The sequence below is a fragment of the Topomyia yanbarensis genome, chromosome 2 (assembly GCF_030247195.1).
Source record: "Topomyia yanbarensis strain Yona2022 chromosome 2, ASM3024719v1, whole genome shotgun sequence".
Lineage (NCBI taxonomy): Eukaryota > Metazoa > Arthropoda > Insecta > Diptera > Culicidae > Topomyia > Topomyia yanbarensis.
In genome coordinates, this window is record NC_080671.1 from 414,534,675 (window position 1) to 414,559,609 (window position 24,935).

A 24,935-nucleotide genomic window follows, 5' to 3' on the forward strand; every position below is an offset into this window, starting at 1 on the left:
CGCGACTAGTGGTGTGTCATCGCTGTCTACTCAGTCTAGTCCCCAGCGGTGAATCTAGCTTACGCTAACAGAGAGTTCCCTGGCGAAAAAAGTTTTCCCAATATCGATTCTTCTGTGGTTTTCGCTATTTTTCTATCGAAACAACCGGTGGGGTGCCGTGGTCGCTCTGGTGATTCCGGATGGAGCGTGGCGTCGGGTTCGCTGGCGTTTCAACGATTCATACTCGGTGCTCTGTTGAAATCTACTCGGCTAGTCCTCGGTGGTGGATCTAGCTTATTCCTGCAAAGAGTTCCCTGGCGGTAATTGCTCTCCCGAAACCATCGCTCGTTGTTCATCACGCCGTTTCCGCGGTAAGACGGTCATGATTTACATCATAGCTCTGTTGACTGCGTTCCACATCTTTACGTCGCTTGTCATTCTATTGGCCACATTATCTGGGTTGATGCCCGGTCCTCCCGTATTGAGTAGCTCCCTGCACGTCGCTTCAAACCTCGGACAATCGAAGATTACATGCTCTAGTGTCTTCTCGACGTTCTGATACTCCGAGCACAATGGTGACGTTGTGTATCCGAACCGATGAAGATAATTCCTGAAGCATCCGTGGCCCGACAGGTGGAAGGTTATCTTTCCGTACTTTTTTGACCCACGCCGACAGACCTGGGATGAGCCGGTACGCCCACTTTCCTTTCTCTGTATTGTTCCATTCCTGCTGCCACGTGACCATCGAATCGATTCTCATCATCTTCCTCACGTTTTTGACGTTTCATTCATTGTAGCACTTGATATCATACATCAGGGTGATGCAGATGGGGATCATCTCGGCAAATAACGCATGCTGCCTCCGGTACGCAACCGTAACTCGTACGAACACCACTCGGAACGTGCTGTTCAGCTTTTCGCGGTTTCACCTGGTTTTCAGCGCCGCACCCCAGGCTGGAGGCCCATTTCGCAGTATCGATGACGCAACACTAATTAATAGACCGACATTTCGCAGGTGTAATCAACATGGTTGTTAAAGCTTAACCAGTCGTCGATAATCACTCCCAATTATTTCAGTGCACGCTTCGATGCAATCACATGCCCTTCCACGGTGATTTGTATCCGCTGAACCGCTTTTCGGTTGCTGAATAACAACACATCCGTCTTGTGGTGAGCTATTTGCAGCTTGATCCCGTTCATCCAGCTCTCGATCGCATCTATTGTCTCCGCTACCGACACTTCCATTTCTTCAAATGTCTCACTCTTCACCGTTGGTAACACGTCGTCCACGAAACCCACGATTTTCAGTTTCCCGGGCAGCCGCAGTGTTATAACCTCATCGTGCATCCCGTTCCATAGAGTTGAACAGAGAATGGAGCCATGAGGAGCGCTCACTGCGACTCGCATTGCCTTCTGCCCTTTGTTCGTCTGGTACAGAAATACTCTACTCTGGAAGTAGCTCTTCAGGATCTGGCTCATTCTTCTGTGCAGCGCTGCGGCATTGGCCTATACGAGGCTGGATGGCCCAGTGACTTTCCTGACTTTAACAGCAATACCAGCTTCTGTACCTTCCACATTTCGGGAAAATTGTCATCATCTAAACACTTCTGCAGTAGCATTCTGAACATGTCCGGATATGCCAGGATCGCAGTTTTCAGCGGCACGTTTGGTATTCCATCCGGACAGGGGGCTTTCTTTGATTTTAGTCGCATCGACGCTTCTTTGAGCTCGTCGTTAGTCGCTTGGCACCCGGCTGTATTTGCTCCTTCTTCTAAGCCGTACGGTGTCGGTGATCAGGTAGTTGGATCGTGCTTTGGGAAGAGATCCTCAACGATTATTTTTAGCTTACCCGGACATATTACAGCTGGTGTCGCTGGGCCCCCATCTTCGTCATTACGACTCAGTACGCGTCCCCCAGGGATTGGCGTTTATTTCTCAGCACAGTTACTTATTGCAATTCTCTTGCCAAGCTTGATCTCCCGTTTTAAAGAGTCCCTACCTTTGCGAAACGTCGCCTGCACTCCTCTCTCAATCTCCGCTCTTGCTCTCTGAGCCCGCCTTCTGGCTCTAAGACAAGCAGCGTGTAGCGTTCTGAGCTACTCATTTAACCAGTAAACTGTTTAAAACAGTTTTAGTGGCATTGTAGCGTCACAAGCCGTCACAATTCTTCTTGTTAGATCAGCCGCATCAACGTACTTGATTCCGCTGTTCGCCGAAGTAACAACAAAGAAGTTTTTGTTAAAGACTTTCGTCTTCTACTTTAGCTTACCGGTCGTTCTTCTCCGTGCTGCAGCAGGGTTCAATTGGCCGATGCGGTAGCGAATCGCCTGGTGGTCGCTATGGGGATACTTCTAGTACACTCTCCAGTCCATGTTCAAGGTCAAGTCCAAGGTCCATCAGTCAAGGACTACAGAATGTACTTGAATTTCTCTCGGTACCGATGTCTGTTTCGTAAACCAATAAGCTCCTAGGAGCCATTTAGCTCTCCGCTTCACCGTGATTTACTCGTTGTCATCCTCGGTAGTAGACCTAGCTTCCGTGACGAGCCGACCAGTAGGTGTCGAGGTCTGCCGCCAATTTTTACTACAAGGAAACATTCTCACAAGATAACTTTTGCAAATGAAACTTTGAGAATTCCATTTCTAATATTAGGCATATTTTTGTTGAACACATTCATTTTTTTCAAATTTCTCCGCTACTATGCCACTGTATAATGTCGTAGTCGCAGGAAGTGATGACAAACACGAAGGCTTGCGCTTTTGTCCACATTCCACGAACATTCTGGAAGTAAATGGACGGGAAATCATGTTCTGTATGTGACGGCTTGCTATGACCCAAAATATTTTCAGAGAGCGGATTGTCATTTTAAGCAAAATATTCGCCTGAGATGGGAGTTCGGAAGATGTAGTCTTGACGATGGCATAGGAACAGGGCCGCAGAGAGAAAATACGGGCCCGGGGGGTCCAACGTACGGGCCCCCACCACTATGTATTGCCTGAGTACAAAAAAGTTAATGTTTGAAATCCATTGGAGTTCACTGATATTATGTATAGTACACTGAAATTTTATATTTATGTACCAGGTTTTAGCTCTAGTTGTTTGAAGTGCTAATGAAGGAAAAAAAAAGAACGTAGAGTTTTTTATACTTTGGGAGTTTTTTAATACCTCTTCGACAGTATTGGCGACTTTGAAAAGCACCATTTTTGTCAATAGTATTTATAAAAGTAAGGAAATGGAAAGATTAAAAATGTAGCAATTAAAAAAATTAAAAATATCTAAGCGTAGATGAACAGCAAAAGATAAAAACAATAGGAAAATAAATATTAAAAGAATGTACAAATTTGCTAAAAACAACAAAATCAACCAAATAAACAAATTAATGTCAATTGTCAAAAAATGTTAAATCGAGAAAAACCAAAATAAAACCTATAAAAAATTGATAAAAGAAAACAGGAAACTAGAAAAACATATTGCAAAGATTAAAGAAGTCGAACATTAAACAAATGGTGAAAATAATGAAAAATCGATAGGAAAGTAGGAAAATTTTTAAGAATCAATGTCAATGAAAAAAAAACTACTGAAAAGAATACAAACATTAATATAAAAAATGCATAAAACTGAATAACTCGATAAATCAAGAATAATAAAATTTATTTACCATTAAAACAAGTAATATTTAATACAATAGAAAAAGTAAATAAAACTATAAGACTGCATAAAATTAAAGGAGCATATATAAAAGACAAGAATAAAATAATCATAGAGAAATTTAAAAAAATGTTAGTCCATTTTTAAATGTAAAATTTTTAAAAACTGGAAAATTGGAATGATGAAAAGACGAAAATGTAAAGAAAATTGGATGTATTAAACAAAAACGGAGCAAACAGACAAAATGGAAAACAAAAAATAGTACAAAAAGCCGACATGGTATACTATACAATCAAAAAAATGAAAAATTAACGCGAAGAAAATGAATAAAATGGATTAAATTATTTAAAGAACATAAAAAACACTAGAATTTAAATTTGAAACAAATTCAAACAACGAACTAAATGTAAAGTGAAGAACAAGTGCGTATAGTGGCAAAAAAGATAAATCAAATGTTTTTTTAGGAAAATAAAAAAAAATCAATGTAAACGTATAGGAAAATGATGAACAAAAAAGTACTTTCAAAATAGGTTAAATGGAAACAATGAAGAAATAACAATAACGAATTAAATATGAAGATATTTAAGGTATAAACAATAAATAAAATTATATTAAATGGACAATGGGAAAAAAATAAAACTACGAAAAACGAAAAGCTAAAAACTAGAAATAAGGAAGAAAATAGGAGAAAGGTAAAAAATTAAACAATAAGACAAATTGGAACTGATTTGAATAAGTGAAATTGCTTTTGGAAATGTGAAAAATATAAATAAGGAAATAGATGTAGTAAACAAACGAATTCTAAAAATTAGATGGAATGACAAAAGAAACAAATAAAAAAGCATGGTATTAAAATATGAAACAATAAGAAAAATAAAATAAAGAGAGAAGAATTTTCTCGAAAAATTGCGAATAAAATGAAATAACAAAGAGAAAACTATAAATTAAAGTAAGTGATAATGATAGCAATAGAAAAAAAGTAAGGAACGTGAAAAGATGGATAAGATAAAAGTATAAGAAAGGCAGAATCTTACAATTGTAGAAATACAAATACAGGGTGTTTGGTTCATGGTTAAGAATCTCTCGAGAGGTGATTGACTGTCATATTTGGAGAAAAAAATCGTTCTACATATACCATCAAATCTCAATCATCACAAAGTTATTGAACTTTTTGTGTTAAAAACTTATTTGTCTTAAAATACCTCTAACTCAAAAAGTATACTTTGTACTTCAAATATTTTAGGTCCACTAGGAAGGTGAGAAAATTTCGCATTGAGTGGTGCTCTCACATGTTTCAGCTAATGAGTTTCAGTTTTTAACAGTAATTTATTGAAAATTAAACGATATTAATCGATTTTCGATCATTTCTTGAAAATCCTAATAGTTAACCTCATCGTTTTAATAATTCAAATTGATTGTCGTGAAGAGCTGCATAATTTGTTCTTTGACATGATACACTTACCTTTTTTTATTTTCATGAGTTTGGCTTATTCAACCTGGATATTTTTATCTCATTTTCACTAATACTAGCTCTAATTGAAAATGTATGGCACTTATTGTACTTTTTTTCTTTTTATTCGAAAGCCAGGAAAATTTTAACGAGAAAAATGTATTAATATCTTTCAGTTAAGTGAATTTAGCATTCTTTTATAAGTAAATTAGTTTAAAGTTAGTGCTATTATTAGCATTTTTGTCAATTTTCTTAAAATAGTAAATAATAAACATCACCATTATTATCATGGAAATAATGCATCTCAGCAAGTTCTACAGTTCTTTCTTTGACTCCATTCAATTATCTCTTTTGGTTTCGACGCAAAATCGTTTTTATCACATCGTTTCATATGCAAAAATAACGATTTCAAACCCACTACATTTAAGGCAAGCTCATGCTGTGTTAACTATTAAATAGCAGCAAAATGAAAAGAGATATAGACAAAGTGTCAAATAAAAAGTTATAGAGAACATTAAGAGGCATCAAATGAACAATAGTAACGATAAATTTTGTTGATTAATAATTAGAATAATTAAAAAACTCTCCAAAAAACACAAATTTTGAGTTATTTCGTTAGTAAAAAATCATTTAGTACATTTAACTAAAAGATATTTGTACATACACTGATTGGACATTTTCTCAGCTTTCCAATGAAATCTTGTAAATAACGATATAAAGCATATTTTTTAGATTAGAGTCTTTTAAGCACTTGCAAGTCGGTTACAGGAAAAGTATAGTAATGAAATTACAAAGAAATGAGAAGAGATAGAAATATGACGTCCAAGAACAAATTATGAATCGTCCTGAAACCCAACTTTTGGATAATGGATATTGTTATAATCATACTTCATTATTTCGAGAAAATTAGCAAAAACCTCCTCAAAAACACTAACTTTTAACTACTTTACAGCTAAAGGGAAATTAAAACTAATTAGTTAAAAGATATGAGAACACCATTCAATAGGAAATTTTCTCACCTTTCGAATGGAACTGAAATATTTAAAATACAAAGTATACTTTTAAAATTAGAGGTATTTCAAGACAAATAAGTTTTTTACACAAAAAGTTCAATAACTCTGTAACGGTTGAAATTTGATGGTATGTGTAGAACAATCTTTTTCTCCAAATATGGCAGTCTATCACCCCCCGAGAGATTCTTAACCATGAACCAAACACCCTGTATAATCCACAACTTGAAAAAATAGATCAATGAAATTTTAACAAAATAAAAAAAATCCATGTAGGAATTAAAAATGGAAAAAAATGAGAAACATGGATCAAATTTCAAATAAGGGCTGTGGTTGGATTTTACGCTATGCTGGTTTCAAAAACATTCATAATCCTATAAAAACAGGAAAAATCTTTCATTTGTGTTGGTGTGCACACTTTAAAATATATTACAAGAATGTTGTAACTGATTTCTAGTAAATAGATCAAAAATAAAAATAAGATCGGAACGTTCAGGAAGCGACGTTCAAAATCTCACGCTCACTCCTCAGTAAACAAACACAGGGTGTGAAATCACACTCCAGTTTCTTTCGAGAATCTTTGTAAGGAACATTGATCCATTGAAGAGAAGGTCCTTAACAATTACAGCTTGCAACCCGAGGATGATGTTTACGAGGACTGGGTGCTGGACGATTCCTGGTATAGAGAAAAGGGCTTCCAGGCGAATTCGGATTTACCTGAATGAAGACACGGAGTTCACCCCCAAAAACCGGTGTGGCAACCCTAAGCAGGGTTTTTTCTTTCAATAATTACTGTCGATTCTAATCCAGCGCTTTCCAAGATTGGAAATTGAATAGATAAAAAAAATCGATTTCATGTTGGCGAAATTTGAAGACAACTTCATGACTTCTAATCAAACCATTTAATTGTTTAACTCTTACATGTCTTATCATATTTTTGTTTGGATTATAGACATTTTAACCTTAAGGTCATTCGCTTCTTCATTCAGGTTATGCATCTTTCTATAAAAAATCTCTATTTCTGTGTACGGGGTTGGGATTCGAACCTAGGTGAGCTGCGTACATGACATTCAATGTACAAATTTCGCTATGCCCGCTCGAGACTGATCTCGTTTCGATGCGAGAATTAGGTTGGGATAAACATAGTTGATACCAAATATGCAGTAGTTTAGAACTTTCGCTATTCTAGTTACCTCATACACAAGATATGGAAGTTTTAATTGCATTCTCAAATAAATTTTGGTCGAAAAAGTATTTGTCAAAATTTTAGTTTCTGGTAAAAATCCGGGCCCCCTTCAGAACTCCGGGCCCGGGGGGAAACACCTCGGTCCCCCCCCCCCCCCCCCCTCTCGGCGGCCCAGCATGCTTCGTTCTAGTAACGGCAGATTACACGAACGTGTTGTGCCCGATGGCCCGCTAGAAACCGAGTGGTTTTCAGAAAACGAACTGTAAAGTTCTCGCCTGAGAAGGGAGTTCGGAAGACGCCCTCAGGACGCCCTCACACGATTAAGTAGACTAAGAAGTAATGTAGTTATATTCCATGTTCGAAGTTGAGTCAACATAAAATGAGATGAATAGGAGGGCTGTAATTAATTCGAGCTTGTCTTCTCTAGGGCATTATACTCAGTACTATTTTTCCTTAAAAATTATTTGGGTCAAAATAAAACAGAGCTTTTGGTCAAAATAGATGTTTCCTCGAAGTAGCAGGAGCGTGTTTAAATTACACACCTAGAAAAAATAGTGTAAATTTACGTCTCCTGACCATGACATATACGAGCATCAAAAATGACTTAGTTTTACGTTTGATTTTAATTTTACATGACGTTTAATTTCGTAAATCATGTAAAATTACTCCACATACAGCAATTGTTCTGAATGGTAGGAAGTGTAATTTTATGTCATTGCGCATGTAAAGTATATGTAGCATGTAAAATTAAACGGAACACGGTAATGTTTCGTCATTCCGTGAATTACTAGTTGTTGAATTGTGTCATGTTTGCAATTACGTCAACGATAAAATTCAGATTGTTTTGGTGTGTATATAATTAATCACGTTTCAAAAATATTTCAAGTTAACGAATAAAAAATCTGGAGTGAATATTGAAATATGTAATGCACCCATCAGTCTGCTCGGTGGATAAAATTATTCAATTTTTCAACAGAAAAAACCGCGAGATTTCAAAACGAAAATGATTTTTGCGACGCACAAGCATGGAGTTTTTGCAGTTTGTCATTCCATTATTCATTGATTTTTGTGACACGTAGTTTATTATTCAAAGCATGCTTGGTAAGGTTACAATAATCATTGCAGGGTACAGTTTAATAATATTTTAAAGTCCACGCAGTAGGCCAATGCCTCGCTTCCAGAATTAATGTGCACCAACCTAAAATAAACAACCCCAAACTCTCTCCCCAATCGAGCATAAAGTCGTTTATCTTGATTCTACTTGGAATTGTTCCAATTTCGCATTAAATATAAGCAAATAATCCATCGTTTAAATAAGTAATTAGTCCTTCCGCTCGCTTATCCGGATTCGTATCGACGACGACAACGACGCCGAGATGTGATATTACACCAGCCCAGCCCGCAGACACACTCCACTGATGAGAGCATTAATGATATTCAACTTCAATCGTAGTTAACTGGCCTACCGGGACGACGAGGCCTGAGAGCGTGGGTGGCAATGTTCGCAAAGTGGGATATAATTTACATTCTAATTGAAATTGATATTTACGTTGCAAGCCTACTTCACCGCGCACCTGTCGGCGAGAACTACTGTACCTACTGCGTAGTTTCCCACAACGGGAAGCGACACCCGGTCGCCATTTCCACTGTGACTGTCATCAGAAATATACATACCTACTCCATTCCATCCAAGACCACACCGTCATGGAGCGGAAGCAACCCTACAAATTATTATTTATAATAATCAGATCACTTTTGCAATCAGCATTCAATAATGATTATTTCCATGACGACTGTCGCCAACTTAAGCTGATAGATAGGGCAGTGGGAATTGCGATGTTCATATCTACGGGAATGTGCGCCAGTGGAGCCGTCGAACTGGAATTTTTCGCTCGTCGAATTGTTTGATTTTAAGTTTGTCGCGACCCTTTCTGAAATGAATTAAATTCTGTTTATGTTTTGAACGATTTCAATCCATAAAAAAACAATGCCATTACCGACCCCCTAAAATATCGTCGCCCTTGAATAGTTCAGCATCCAGGTTGAGTTGTGACGAAGGCGGTAGGCAATAAACATGACTAGCGGTGGAAAATTGCTAGTAAATATATAATGTAGCATGGTTTGCTGCTGCTCTCCCGGGTACCGTTCCGTATGAAATTATGATGACCTTAGAAACGCGCTTTGGCCTACTGCCAGGCCAGGTCTGATGGAAGCGTTCCGAACGGAAGCTGAACTGAAAGCTGATTTGCGTTGATTGCATGCTGTATTCGTAATTAGTTGGATGGTTTCATTATGATTCATTATATGGTGTGGTTTACAGCTTATGATTTGGTAATGCATGGCATAACGTAGTGTGATTTGTGACAATGTAACGAACACGTGTCACTTTATGGTGTGCATTTTAGGTGGCGGAGAAATTGTGCTATTAATTTAGCTGGACTGGGACATATAAATGCATAAATAACTGAATTTATATGTCCATATAAGTTTTAGATTTTTTCTCAGTTGAAGTTAAATGCAAACACTGATATGAGTTGCCTATCGATGCCCTGTGGAACATTTCAAACTAGTCTTTTATTTGTTAGTTGGGCTATGAATCAACTCCATGGCACACTACACAACTAGCATTTTCTTCAGCTACAATTGATTTTTTTGGGTTTTGACGTAAGTGCCAATACGTCATTAAAGACTTTTGTGGTACCGGGAAAACAGATCGAAATGGTAAGTTAAACGAAAACAATCATTTGAAAATAAATCTTCCCAGAGGCTGAATTCGAACCTGAAACCCTTGGGACTCTGGTCCAATACACAAACCAACATGATATCTCCGGGCATTGGCGACAGTGATCGTTCCACTGCTCTAGAGAGACGTCACACATAATATTTGATCCATCCAGCGAGGAAATTAAATATTTTTCAACTTCGAGGGAGATCAGCATAATATGAACAGAATAAAGGAGCCGGTCGTGTGGAAAACGAAGGATAGCTATTGGAGCTAAGTTGAAAATGTTTTTTTTCGTCTGAAGCACAACTTGACCTTTCGTAGCTTCTGATAGAAACTGACAGAAAAAATAGCAAACTTTTCAAATCTGTGGTAGCGCTCATAGCTGCCAGGATCATTATAAACAGAGGATTAAAATAGAAGAAAGAGTAGAGTGTCATTAGAGAGAATTAACTTGTTTAGTATTTAAGTGTTTGAAAAATTTGAAAATCAATTTTAACCAGATTGAGAAAACATAAACTCAATTTTTGAAGTAAGGTCAAGCCCATCTACATTATATGTTTTCAGGGTCACATAAGCTTGAACGGATATTTTGAAAAGATGAATAGTTTTGAAACAATATAATTAAATTTAGACTCACATAAGAATTTAACAAGAACCGTACGAATAAAGTGGAAAAAGGCACCACCAAACTGCTAAGTTTATAAAATTGAATTTACTTGGTTTATTTTTCCCTCTAACCTTCGTTTGAATTAAATTCATCCCATCTGCCATATAAAAGCACGATTGGCACAAAGGCGTCGAACAACTGCTGCTTCGGTGCTTGTGGGAAGTTGCTCCGAATCCGTTCGCACGTGGTGATCGCTGCTTTTTGTTGCATTGTATCGTGCCAGTAGCAAATTGAAATTAAAATTTTAGGGATTCTGGCACACAATCGTTTTGCTGAAATGCCTTTGCTGCTACTAGCTAGCTAGAGCAAATCTGCTTCCCAACCCTTTTGCCCGTAACAAGAGCTAGCGAAAGCGGTGGAAAAGAGAGGATGCGAAAAAAGGAACTTTTCGTCTGACAATAGGGCACTGTATAGCTCGGCACACAGCATAATCAAGTGCCTACTTTTGCTGCTGCTGCTGCTTGCGAAAGCTTCTTTCATGATGGGGAACTTTAGAAATTAAAAAAATCCGTCGAACGGGTTTTCCGAGGCAAGAATTCAGATTTAATTATTTCTTTTCTGTTGAAAAATCCTTTGTTGGTCTGGAAATTTTGATTGAAAGAATGTCTATTTGAGGCACTCTTGCGACACACGGACTAGATAAATGCCTACCCAGATAGCTGATGGTGTTGGCTGTGCTAACAAGCAGGTTTCTACCGTTGACTATTTGATGCGTAGAAAGCTGCTTCAATTCATCATGTGATCGAGTGATGTTTTTTATTCGTAAAAAAAAACTAGTCAAACCCGGTCAAGAGTAAGCACAAGTTGCCTCTTTTTTTCAGATTTGATAAAAGAAAATTAATAAAAGTTAAACAAATCTAAGGATGCATTTGATATACAACTCAACTCAGCTCGACGAATTTTTGTACCAGGAACAGCGGAACTATATTTAAATCCACTATGATGTATTTCTCCTTAGTGGCGAATAATTTTGATTTTTGTAAATTTTTTTTTTTGAGAAAATTGGTCAAAGCTTAATCCTTGCGCGTGAAGCACATAGTTCTGTCACTTAGTTAGTGTCGGATTCTGATGAGACGAAACCGAAACGCAAATATTATAACTAATTTATATTTAAACGAAAGGCTCAACCTTCGGACAGAACGAGATTATTTTTGTTTTAGATTCTGTTCCCATGATGTATATAATTGTTCCTGCAAAAATATTTCATTCGCTGTTACAGTTCCAGTAGAAAGCATATGAGAACACTATAGGAACATGTTTTTTTTTATTTTAGAGGTTTTAACCTTGGAAAGAAGAGAGAAATCTCTTTTGGAAAAATTTCTAATCCTATGTGCGAGTTGGGAATCGAACCCAGGTGTGCTGCGTACAAGGCAATCGATTTACCAACTACACTCTGCCCGTCCCCCTTAACTTGGTTTTTTGAATTTTCTTGCATGTTTTGCAGTATCTGTGGCGTTCCAGTTCGATTCTACCATAGACATATCCCATTTCGAAGAATCGATCGGTTCGAGACCATATGTTTGAGCAGGAAACATTGACGCATCGAAGAACAACTTTTAAAAGTACGTAATTTTCTATTCAGCGAATTTCATTAAATTGAAACCACCATGGTTAAATCGTGACTAAAGACTTCTCAAGAAGATGTAATAATAAATAAATAAATAAAAATATCCAATCTGATTTTGTTCACATACAGAGTATTTGTGCCAAAAAATAATTAAATTCACTTTTTCGAAATAAAGAAATTATTACCCCCTTTTGAGATTGTGTCCAACTTTTGTATAGAGTAGATGCACTGTGTACTGTTACACCCAACTAGATCTTACTTCGGAGGAATGGAATATTCCAAAAAACAATATATTGAAGAAAAGCACAATAATCACACTCCGGCATGCAATATGTGAGGGACGTAAACTAGCTCAATCAAGAGTTTCATCGTCGCAAAATGCTTAGTGTGGAAGCTTCCCGTGACTTAACTTTTTGTCGGTTCCGTCAGCATTAAGTGCTAAGTTACTTTACGCTTGTCCGGGCATGTCATAGTGTCAGAGGATTTGCATTCGATAAAAATACCGAAAGATCCTGACTCCTGTGGCAGAAGGCAAAGGGTTAGGTTGTCGGGAAACTCTAAGCTTGCTCATATGACCCTATTCCACGCTTTTCTAGACACCTAATTATCTCCGAGAAACAGGCACAATTGTGTGAATGATGTCTTCGAAGGATTTTGTTGACGTGCAAAGTTGTTTCTTCTACATGTGCGTCCACTAAATTAACCTCATAAAAGTGAGATAGATCTGTTTATAACTATTCAAAGAAAAACTATCTTAAAAACTGATTCCAAAATGTTTAACCTTACGGAAGTCGCGCTAGTGCACTGAGTGCACGCTGCTCTGAAAATCTAGCAAAATCGTCTTAGAGCAATTGCGGCTGCTGGTTCAGTGATCCATTTGGGCGACTTCCGGAGAGTTAAAAGATTCCCTCGTAAGTGCTCAGATGAGAGAATCACAGGCAAAGCTATGGATTACTGAGTACTTTAGCGATACTCATTTTTTGTGATATATTCTATCAGAGACACTGTGAGTGAACGAGCGACTGTTGAAAATTCTACTAGCATAAACTGTTGACGTAGGACTACCCGAGCAGAGTCTGACAACAAATTGAATACTAAACTTGATGCTGTGATGTAAGGCAAATGATTACGTAGGTTGTTGTCGTTTTGGTCGTTTTAACGGTTAAAAGATCAAAATGAAGAGCTGCAAAATTGTCCTATGACATCAAACAGAAAACTAATTCTGCTATCAGTGAGAGTAAATTGAAAGCTCATTGGGATGTTGAAATTTTTTTTGATAACAAAATATGTATTCACTTTGATGTTTTACCAAAGAAATATAAACATATAAAATTCTTCTAATTAACAAGGATAGCGAAATGAGATCAAAATTTGATGTCGTATTTAAAAAATCTAAAACTGATAGCAAAATAAGATTGCAATTTGATGCTATTATCAAAAAATGATTTTTACTTATTGTAATTTTGATGTTCGACTTTGCTCGGGTACTCTATCAAATGTTAAATAATTTGATTATATTTTATTTCTTAGTATATTTGGATTATCAAAAATGGAATATATTTTTTCCTACAGATTAACCCTAAAATACGCATTGTTGTTTAAAACAACAATGCGAGAATCATCTCAAAATTATCATAGTAACGTATTGAAGCTATAAGACAATTTTCAGGAAATTTGAAAAAAAATGATTTGCGCCTTTAAGGGTTAAGTACACGCAAATCCTAATTTTGTAACATGTAGTGCAAACAGGGGCAGCCACAAAAGATAACCTGAATAGTGGTCGCAGTGGCAAAGTTTCCTCTAACAAAAAAAACTTTTATTCATATCTTTTGCTTCATTTGGACTATAAACAATCGGTGTTATGTATTTTGAAGGATATGAGTCAGGGAATCTAGGAAAAATAGTTATTTTTGGTTACATTCATTTCTTTCATTTATTTAGTTCAACATCATTTTCATGATTACACTGAATCAACAATTTGCCTCCACAATACTCAAGTTGTAGCTGCAGATCTCCAACGTCGGTTACGCCCAACACTCGCCAAATCACGTTCCACCTGGTCCGACCATCGTGCTCTCTGCGCTCCTCGCCTTCTTGTACAAACCGGATCATTAGCGAACACCATCTTTGCAGGATTGTTGTCCGGCATTCTTGCAACATGCCCTGCCCACCGTATCCTTCCAGCTTTGGCCATCTTTTGGATACTGGGTTCGCCATAGAGTGCAGCGAGCTCGTGGTTCATCCTTCGCCGCCACACACCGTTCTCTTGCATACCGCCGAAGATCGTCCTTAGCACCCGTCGCTTGAAAACTCTTAGCGCTTGCAAGTCCTCCTCGAGCATGGTCCAAGTCTCGTGCCCGTAGAGAACCACCGATCTTATAAGCGTTTTGTACATGGTACATTTGGTGCGGGGGTGAATCTTTCTTGACCGCAGTTTCTTCTGGAGCCCATAGTAGGCCCGACTTCCGCTGATGATGCGTCTTCGGATTTCACGGCTCACGTTATTGTCAGCCGTTAATAAGGATCCTAGGTAGACAAAATCCCCCACTACCTCGAAGGTATCCCCGTCGATCGTAACGCCGTTTCCTAGCCGGATCCTGTCGTTTTCGGTTCCACCTACCAGCATATCCTTTGTTTTGGACGCATTTACCACCAGTCCGACCTTCGGCGCTTCGCGTTTCAGGCGGGTGTGCAGATCTGCCACCGTTCCAAATGCTCGGGCGATATGTCCATGTCGTCCGCGAAGCACACAAATTGGCAAGATTTCGTAAAGATCGTGCCCCGAGTGTTGAGCCATTCAAAATGGTGATCGCTCGGAAGTTCTCACACTCCAAATGGTCGCTTTTCTTGTGAATGGGGCAGATCACCCCTTCTTTTCACTTCTCCGGTAGTTGTTCGGATTTCCAAACCCTGACTATTAACCGATGCAGACAAGTGGCCAACTTTTCCGGGCCCAACTTGATGAGTTATGCTGCGATACCATCTTTGCCAGCTGCTTTGTTGTTCTTGAGCTGTTGGATGACATCCTTAACTTCCCTCAACGTGGGAGTTGGTTCATTCCCGTCTTCAACTGCACTGACGTAGTCATATCCTCCGTTGCCTTTGTCATCTGTATCTACATTCTCCTCGCCGTTCAGGTGCTCGTCTAAGTGCTGCTTTCACCTTTCGATCGCCTCATGATTGTCCGTCAGCAGGCTCCCGTCCTTATCCCTACATATTTCGGCTTGCGGCACGAAGTCTTTGCGAGATGCGTTGAGCTTCTGGCAGAACTTCCGTGTATCTTGAGAACGGTACAGCAGTTCCATTTCCTCGCACTCCGCTTCTTGCAGGCGGCCTTTTTTCTCCCGGAAGATGCGTGTCTGCTGCCTTCGCTTCTGTTTGTATCGTTCCACATTCTGTCGGGTTCCATGCTGCAGCATGACCGCTCACGCTGAATTCTTTTCCTCCAAAACCACTCTGCACTCCTCGTCGACACAATCGTTCCGTCGTCTCCGTTCCTCCTACCCGACAATGTCCTCAGCTACGTTGTTGATGGCTGCTTTTACTGTTCTCCAGCAGTCCTCTAGATGGGCCACGTCGAGCTCTCCCTCGTCCGGCAACGCTGCCTCGCGGTGCTGCGCATAGACAGTGGTGACATCTGGTTGCTTCAGTCGCTTGAGATCGTACCGAGGCGACCGTCGGTACCGTACATGATTAATGACGGATAGCTTTGGGCGCAATTTAACGATCACCAGGTAGGGGTCAGCGTCGATGTTTGTGCCACGATAGGTCCTGACGTCGATAATGTCGGAGAAGTGCCGTCCATCAATTAGGACGTGGTCGATTTGCGATTCCGTCTGCAGCGGTGATCTCCAGGTGTAACGATAAGGGAGGCTGTGCTGGAAGAAGGTGTTACGAATGGCCATGTTCTTGGAGGCGGCGAAATCAATGAGTCGAAGGCCTTTCTCATTCGTCAGCTGGTGAGCGCTGAACTTTCCAATCGTCGGTCTGAATTCCTCCTCCTGGCCTACCTTAGCGTTTAAGACCCCAATGATGATTTTGACGTCGTGACTTGAGCAGCGGTCGTATTTTCGTTCGAGCTGCGCGTAGAAACCGTCTTTGTCATCATCGGTACTTCCGGAGTGAGGGCTGTGCACGTTTATTATGCTGATGTTGAAGAAACGACCCTTGATCCTCAACCTGCACATTCTTTCGTCGATCGGCCACCAACCGATCACGCGCCTTTGCATATCGCCCATCACAATAAAAGCTGTCCCTAGCTCATGTGTGTTGCCGCTGCTGTGGTAGATGGTATGATTACCTCTAAGCGTTCGCACCATGGATCTTGTCCCACACACCTTCTGCAGCGCTACGATTCCGAACCCGCGGTCCTTGAGAACATCGGCGAGTACGCAGGTGCTCCCGATGAAGTTGAGAGATCTGCAGCTCCACGTTCCGAGCTTCCAATCGCTAGTTCCTTTTCGTCGCAGTGGTCGTCGCCATTGGTATTGGTTCGCATTCTTATCTTGCTGAATTTTCGCTGCAATTGGTTTTTTACGGCTGGCTCGCAGGGCCTGACACCAACCCTCTATCTTTCCAGAGGACCATAGTGCACAGTTGAGCTTAGAGTCCTTCACTGGCACTCGGACGATGATCTGCCGCCCCTAACATGAGGAACAGACGCTGTATTGAGCCGCTCCTCTTGGAGATCAGACGCTCAGGCGCTAAGGCTTGCAGCAGCAACTCCCCCCCCCCCTTTCCCTGTCAGCCTACGACCAAAGTTCCCACCGGGGTTGGTTACCCGATCTTCCCTCAGGTTGTTCGTAGTTCCCGGCCAGTACCACGGGGAGGTAGGGATAGGAGTTGCTGGGAAGAGGCTCTGTCTTACGCATTACCCGGCCTTTACCGAGCATTTTTTGTTACAGTGTTGCCAAATATACTATATTTCCAGTTTAAAACTTAAACTGCATTTTTCTCACAATTCGTGTATTTTTGTTTTGAAAACGATTATGCCATTGTGTTTCTCAGCTAGTTTTACACATAAAAAACTTATACATCAAGATAACTTGAGCCAATCCCCAGACACTGATTCCTTATGTCAATAGCAAGCGGATTTTTTCGATACTTTGATATTAGGCGAAATGGCGCACTTTCGAGTGAAGAAACACCGAAAATGTCATAAAAATCGGCACAAAATTGTTAATTAAAAAAGTTAGGCAAGAAAAAATAAAATCCTGTCGCTGGAGAAATCAATTTTGAATAAACTGTGAAAATTTCAAAGCGATCAAAAATGATTTGGTCGAGTTACATTTCCGGCCAGCTAAAAAAAGTGGTTTCGAGAAAAAACACGGTTAAAGTTTTCAGTACACTCGATGTTTACATAAGAGGCGTTGCGGCAGAATTGAAAATTTACGTATTGTTTTCATCTTCCATGTTTTGGGATATCATTTTTAACAGCCAAAAGCACATTTTGGACTAATAAATAGAAAATCGATTTTTTTTCAATTCTACAGTGGTGTAACCCCTTACAGATTATCAACCAAAATTCAATTTGAGAACATTCAAATCACGCGATGAAAAAGACTAGAGTAAAAATAATTCTTTGTAGATCCATATAACGACACTTAGATTAATGATTGTTCAAACGCGAGTAATAGTGATTTGACATACCGTTATCGGAGGAAACTACAATGTCAGATACAGAGGGACGGAGGCACTACAATACAGATGTTTTGCAATTTGAAACCCACTTTAAGTTTTACGTATGGTAGTAATACATTCCAAGTAGTGAATTTTTTTTGGCAAACCGAGTTTACTTACAATGCATGGTTTTAGATGATAATGAGTTTTGTTAAAATCAGGTTCGCCATGTTCAGTTATAAAAAAAGCAATAAACAACTGTTTTAAGCACTAGAGATATTCTACGTACAAAAATGATGTATTGCTTGATTTCTCAAAATACATCGCATTGGTAAAACCGTTTAATTGACTTTAGCTCCGCCATTCTGGATCTAAAGATTATGCCAAACATACATTTTCGGCATCTAGAAACAGTTTCCTTTATAAATTTTAATTATTTTTAATTTTGCGTTGCGTTGCGTTGCATTGCGTAAGCACGGTATACTTCGTAGATTGCAGACTGATGACTCTCATTTCCAGCCAGGCTACTTGAGGAGCATTGTTTGGGAATAACAATTGATCCAGTCCAAGCGAGAGTTTCGCCTGAGAGCCACCATTGCGGGCCACTACCATTTTTTGCCGTAACTTGGGATGAGAAAGGAAGTGTTGATGTGGTACTTACTTAACGGAAGGCCCCGACTCAGTGACACTCCCATAAGTATCACGGATTGGGTAGTGGGTGGGTTGTTAGTCAGGATTCGCTTCAAGCAAGCGATGCGACTGAGACTATATTTTCGTGAATGTTTGAATAGTTTATCGACTGTAGGATACGTAAATCTTCTAGGCGTTTAAACTCTAGCTAATCGTTTATCAAGATTGTTTCATCGAAAACAACTTGAACTCCGGACAGCCGGCTGTCGGGAGTGTTGTCTACAATGTAAAATGGACCGTAAACAATGAGTTTAAAAGTGGTATGGTGAAACATTCAAAAATTATGTCACGCAAAGATTACCCAATACTAACTCTCTGTCATATTACCACGTTATTTTTCCCCTCGGTCTAATACGAATCAAATTCTTTTAATTTTTCCTTCATTTTATGGTAACACTTTTATGCCGCTACTCGCAAAAGTGTTCATGTTCTATGGAATTTCCTATATACATGGCGCAATCGTGCGTAAAACGGCCGTGCAACCCTCCCATTTATGTCACAATTAGTCATATCTCTTCCTCCTAATAGCGTGGCAGAATTTATAAATGGTCCTTATTGGTATAATCACAAGCATATTGAGATCCCGTAACTTGAAATTTTCCATCTCGTTCGAGTAAATGTTCCGATATTACAATGAAGACGCGAATCAGAAAAAATATAAATGCTGCGTTCCTAAATGATATTAACATCATGCACGAATCAAACCCCCGTTTCCAAATAGTACGTACTTATTCTTAGCTCAGTATAATTGACTGATGAGTTAATGGACTAAAACTAAAGTATTAAATATGACCATAAAACATTTGTTCCTCGTGCTGAAATGATTGCCGCAAATTGGTAATTGGATTTGAATTGATCCTGCGAATTATCAGTTCTCCACCCTCATACATAATTCAAAAGTCATTCACTCAGACAAGACCATGCGTATGTCCCACCCGCATTAAAGACCCAGTGGATTCGTTTCCTAGTAGGTCAAATAAAAACTAAACAAACAAATAAATTAGTTTGTTCAGTCTAAAGTCCAAAGTCAGCTCGATTGGCATCAACCGGCGGATACGTGTTCCCTTACAATGCCATCAAATGAAAGTACATTTAAAATTACATACGACAAAATATGTACAATTCAGAATATAACGAAATGAAGATTGCTTAATTATTTGCATTTAAAAAAAGATCGGAAAAAATTAGTTGCATAACCAAAGTGAATCATTTTCAAAGATAGCACTGCTGATGAATCACTGTATAAAAATTGGTGATAAGGGACGCGGACGAAAATAGCTGACCACCGCCGCTTCCTTTGAAGAGTGCAATGCCAGCAATCAGAGCCTAAAATTCTCAAACCAATTCAATGAACGACGAAATTCAGAGAATTCATTTTCGTCCTTTCCCTGCCTCTTTCGTCGCTAACAGCATGAAAAAATAAAACAATAAAGACGATGTCCCCTCCTCTCTCGATTCTATGAAAACGAGTAGCAGCAGCAGCGACTTTCGTTTTCCTATGACAATCCGAAGTTGCAATTTCGTTTTGATGCATGGTCAGTAATTTGCGATTTTCATTTATTAAATGAAATTAATGCAATGTGCATCTAATAATGCAACTAGAACATAGTTAAAATAAAAAATATGCACACCGATCAGGCTTCCGTCTTACAATACCATCATTAGCTCGCAAATCTACAGAATCGAGCATCGACAAATAAATATCATTGCTAGTGTATGTTCGTTTCCCCAACAGTAAGTTCAATATCGAATGTACCAATATCATTCTGAATCTCAAAGCGAAAACGAGCGTGTGGAGAGAATAATGAAAACGCTCTGCTACATGCTTGCTTTGTCTTAGCCTGTTGTCTCATTTTCGATTTCGCAAAGTGCTAGTGGTATGGAAAGAAGCTTCGTTCTTTCGTCAGTTTCGCCTGATTTTGGCAAATGAAAAAAACATTTTCCGACTCTGCCAGCAATAACAATATTTTCACATTTCTTTCAGTACATAGGATAAAGCGCCTATTTTCACCTTATTAGGGAGGGTGTCACTAATTCATTAATAGCTCGGCCTACAAATAATGAAATGCGTACAAATTGACGTTAACAGCTTTGTTTCGCTGTTAAGAACAATGATAATTCCACAAATTCCCTGAATGCGCTGATTTGCTCGTGTTTGAGCGCAGCGAAAATTCGAATCGAGTGCCCCTATTGTTGCCTTACCATTTAACTCAATGCGTTGGATAAAGATGGCAGACGATGCTCTAACCAGCGGTTTCAAATGGGTGGGGTGATAATAGAAACATTGCGAAATTGCGAATTCTTTACCTTACTATAAATATACATAAAAACAAATTTCCAGATTTAGTATAAGTATGTTTTCGATCCATTTAGCTTTAGTTTACGATAGCTCAGGATATATACAATGGTGGGACATTTTTTGATTTACTGTGATGCATTATCTGCTACTGATTACTTTTCATATAAATTCATTTTATAGAAGATGTTTCCTTCTTTTAATCATGAGTTGTTCTTCTGAGATTCACTATTGAAACATTTGTTTTGGTACATTTTTGAAGTTATGCAAGGTAGTATCTACGTGCAAAGCTTCTTATGTGATGCATTTCGTTGATCGTATTCATATGACGACCAGTGATATAAAAAATCAATTTAGTTTGGTGATCCCGCTTACAATGAAAATGTCACTTTTCATTCTACATGCAACGATAGCCTGCCAAGTGGAGGTGGAGAACGGTGAGCCTAGTTATGTACGGTAAGCTAAATACACTGGATAGACGATTCAAGTCAATCCTGGATCTTATACATTCGGAGCAACATCAGATGTTGCTTGAAGATGTTCTCAACTCATTTTTGATAGTTTTCACGACGCCACCCACGTTACGACTTGACAAACTAATGTCGAAGGGGGTCAATTGTGGTCGTCTAACGTATTCTTGACAGGTCATATCGATGGCATTTCGGTTAAAAATCGGCAAACAGCCTCGATTAGTTATTAGATTAGAATATTCCTGGAGGAAATTTAGATTAGGTCATAAGTAACAATGAGAAATTCTCTTTGGTTATTTTTTCTTCTGTTCATTACCCGGTTATTTCCTTTGCATAATATATATTTTTCGAGAGTTGTCCTACTGGAGCTAGGAACAACTCCCAGGCAGAATCTCTTACTAAAATTGCAGACGAGACGGGAAATGTCACCCATTAAAACACTGCTTAAGACCAATTGTTGCGGGCCGCGACTCTGAATGTGATATTCATTGTACGGTTCAGATAAGTGCGGGCGTAGGGATCCCGGGAATACCGACCCATTTTTGGTACCGTAATACCGGTACTGAACAAATGCCAGTACCGGTATTTTCGGTACCATACAATTTTTTTATGAAAAATATGTGGGCTCTCGAGGAGGACCTGTTTCAAAATATCGGTCTGCAAGATGACTTTTAATTATATTAATTACCTTCTATAAGTTAAACATTACTAGCTCCCGTTGTACTGAACGGAATGTTTAAATTCCTGCTTTATTTGAAATTAAATTTTAACGATCTTGTATTAAATTTCAAAATATTCACATCTAGCGTAAGAGACGTAAAAATTTGCTATGAATTTTTTTATTAGCGACATTCTGGTTGGTTTCCATTATTCACTGGGTGAAGCGTAATAAGACTATGGTCTAAGTCATGTCTTTGGTTTGCTTTTAAACCGTTATTTATAAAAGAACGAACAGCGATTTAGTAGCTAACAATTTTAGACTTGGTGAACTACTCCAAATGGGGCGATTTGTCATTATTGGTGATCGAAAAATTCAGCACAACTCCATAGTTTACAGGAAAGCAAGGTATGCAGGTCGAAACCAATTTAAATAAAATCAAGAGAGGAAATGTGAGCATCCTGCTCGAATTTACTGCCATTCTCGCTTTGATTTACTGTTGTTAATTGTGTTTTTTACATTTATCATCTGTTGAAGTCGACAAAAGTCGCACCGCTTAGCAGTTATTGATTTCAAAGTGGCCTAGATTTCGAAATAAAAGAAGTACCGGTAGTTTACCGGTACTACCGGTACTGAGGGCTTCAGTACCGTAGTACCGGTTCTCGCCAAAAAGGTCCGGTACTGCGAATCCTAATCGCGAATGCTCGAGCGTTTGTGCGTGAACGTGTTCGATCGCGTGTGTGTTCGTATTTCGCGTGTGCTAACGTGTAGGTAACTTCGCGTGTATAAACTCCATTTTAAAACCGTGTGTCCTTCCGCATATTCGCGTGGGCTCCTGGATGATCGCGCGCGGATCGTGAATCTGATTCTTCATTCTTCGGTGTATGGTTCAGATGCCAGAAAAAGTGAGTTCTTCCATGTCACTAGAGCTCCCGGTCATATCGCCGTGGAACGCGCCAAACATCTTCCCAAACCAAAATATTCAATTTGCAATGCTTCAGATGGTTCTTTGTCATGCAAAGAATAGCGTATTAAGTCTAAGTCCTCGATTTTGAATTTCACTGAGGATAAATAGGATTTTTCATACTCTAGACCGCTTTCCCAAACCAAAAATGTTCATATTTCAGGGTTTCATTTGAATTTGGTAGCGAACATAAATTGTGGAACTGTAAACAACTTCCCAAACCAAAAATTTTAATATTGACCCATCGACTCTTAACCACTAATTTCATTCATTTCACTTGTCTATTCGTACATTCGGAGTGACAGCACCCAGTGGTCGCCGGTTTAAGGGCCAAATGTCGTTAATAAACTTAGACTCACGTGGAGGCATGAGATAGGAAACTTTTGAAAACTGTGTTATCTCCTCATTTGACGACCCTTATCATAGAATCCTACTGGTAATGATTGAAAAAAAATTAGACCACTAGGTGGATCAAAATAGGTTTTTTTTTTTCAAAATTGAGGTAATTAAATTAATTTTTAATAAAAGTTAAGTTAATGAAATTTTAATCGTCTGACAGCTATGTGAACCATGTGAACAAAAATGAACAACTTCAATTCCACACTCTGGCTACGACGAGGACACCGAAGAAGTCATTCGCAAGTACAAAGCCAGACGCAGCTGCCGAAAAAACATGTTTTTTCAACATTTCCTTTCGCGGTTTCATGATTTTTCACATCATTTGCCACTTCTCATTTTATTACCTGAATGACGTCAGTTTAATTTTTAAATAATCTGCAGTATTATTACTCTTCAAATAAAAGTTGAACCGGTTATTTTGAAGGCATGGGACATTGTTTAATTTTACCTCGAATATAGTATCGTACCCCCAGATTTTAAAAACAAGGAAAAAAGTACCTTTGCCTTATTAGATTTAGCTTGAAGAATATTTAGCCAGACATAAAACGATCATTACCAAAACGTTACCAGATGTATAACCTTTCCAACGAGTGCTTGTTTGTCAAAATCAGTACAAAAATGCCATCACGCGAGCTCGCCAAAGAAAACTGACCTACTTGACCCCACTCTACTCTACTTATATCTAGGATAGTCGAGGTTTTAAAAAGATTAAAACCTCGACTAGCCTAGGTATTTTAAAAACGATTTCTTTTATTATTATTTTCACAATTGTTTCTCTTCACTTATTGGTTTACATTCGATTTGTTGTATTTTTCTTTCGATAGCTTTTGCTTTCTTAGTCCATATTCTCGTATTTTTTTCGACGCATTAGTCATATTTTCTCTACCTATTTGGTTTTGTTATGATTTCCCAACGATGTTTTGTATCATTTCTCCATCCTTGTTGCTCATCGCAAGTCCTAACATAATACCTGTTAAACGATAATGTTTTCTATTTCCATCACTAACTTATCCAAAACAATTCACTTTGTTCCTTTTGCTATTTTATTTTAATTTCTTTTCTTTCGTTACCTCGCCAACATCATGGTATATGCGTACTTATGACAAGTCGCAAGTTATGACTCCTGTACAAGTGTGAATGAGGTGTTCCTCGCAATATTTCAAATAAGAACTAGTTGGAGAAAAATAAAGTTTAGGTTCATGTTAAATGTTAAATGAATCGATTGGAGTCTTGGAATGCGCTACTCGAGATTCACTATTCACAGAGGTTCGGGATTTTTTTTTGCGCTGATCAAATCTCTTCAGATTATTTTTTATGTGGTATATTATGGTCATCGGATTCATAATTGCTGTTGAAATGTCTTAGTTTTCTTCATTGCTGGACCTGGAGTAAAAGACTTTGTCCAACCCTCACTTCTGGGAATTTTTGGTCTACATGTTTATTGTGATATGGGTAGGATGATAAAAGAAACAAGACGACAATAAAACCGTACATACAGACACCCATTAGCCTCACATTGCGTGTTTGACAGAGGTTTGACATCCATTTCTCGAATTAATGAAAAGAAGCTGTTTTATAAATTTCCAACAAATAATAACTATAACTCT

General features: G+C 38.6%; 1 protein-coding gene across 2 annotated transcripts in view; it reads left to right on the plus strand.

Moving 5' to 3' along the window:
• The window catches only part of LOC131685117 (hemicentin-1-like), a 574,669-nt gene that overhangs the window by 223,710 nt on the left and 326,024 nt on the right, over positions 1 to 24,935 (plus strand). The gene's annotated exons all lie outside the window — the stretch shown is intronic.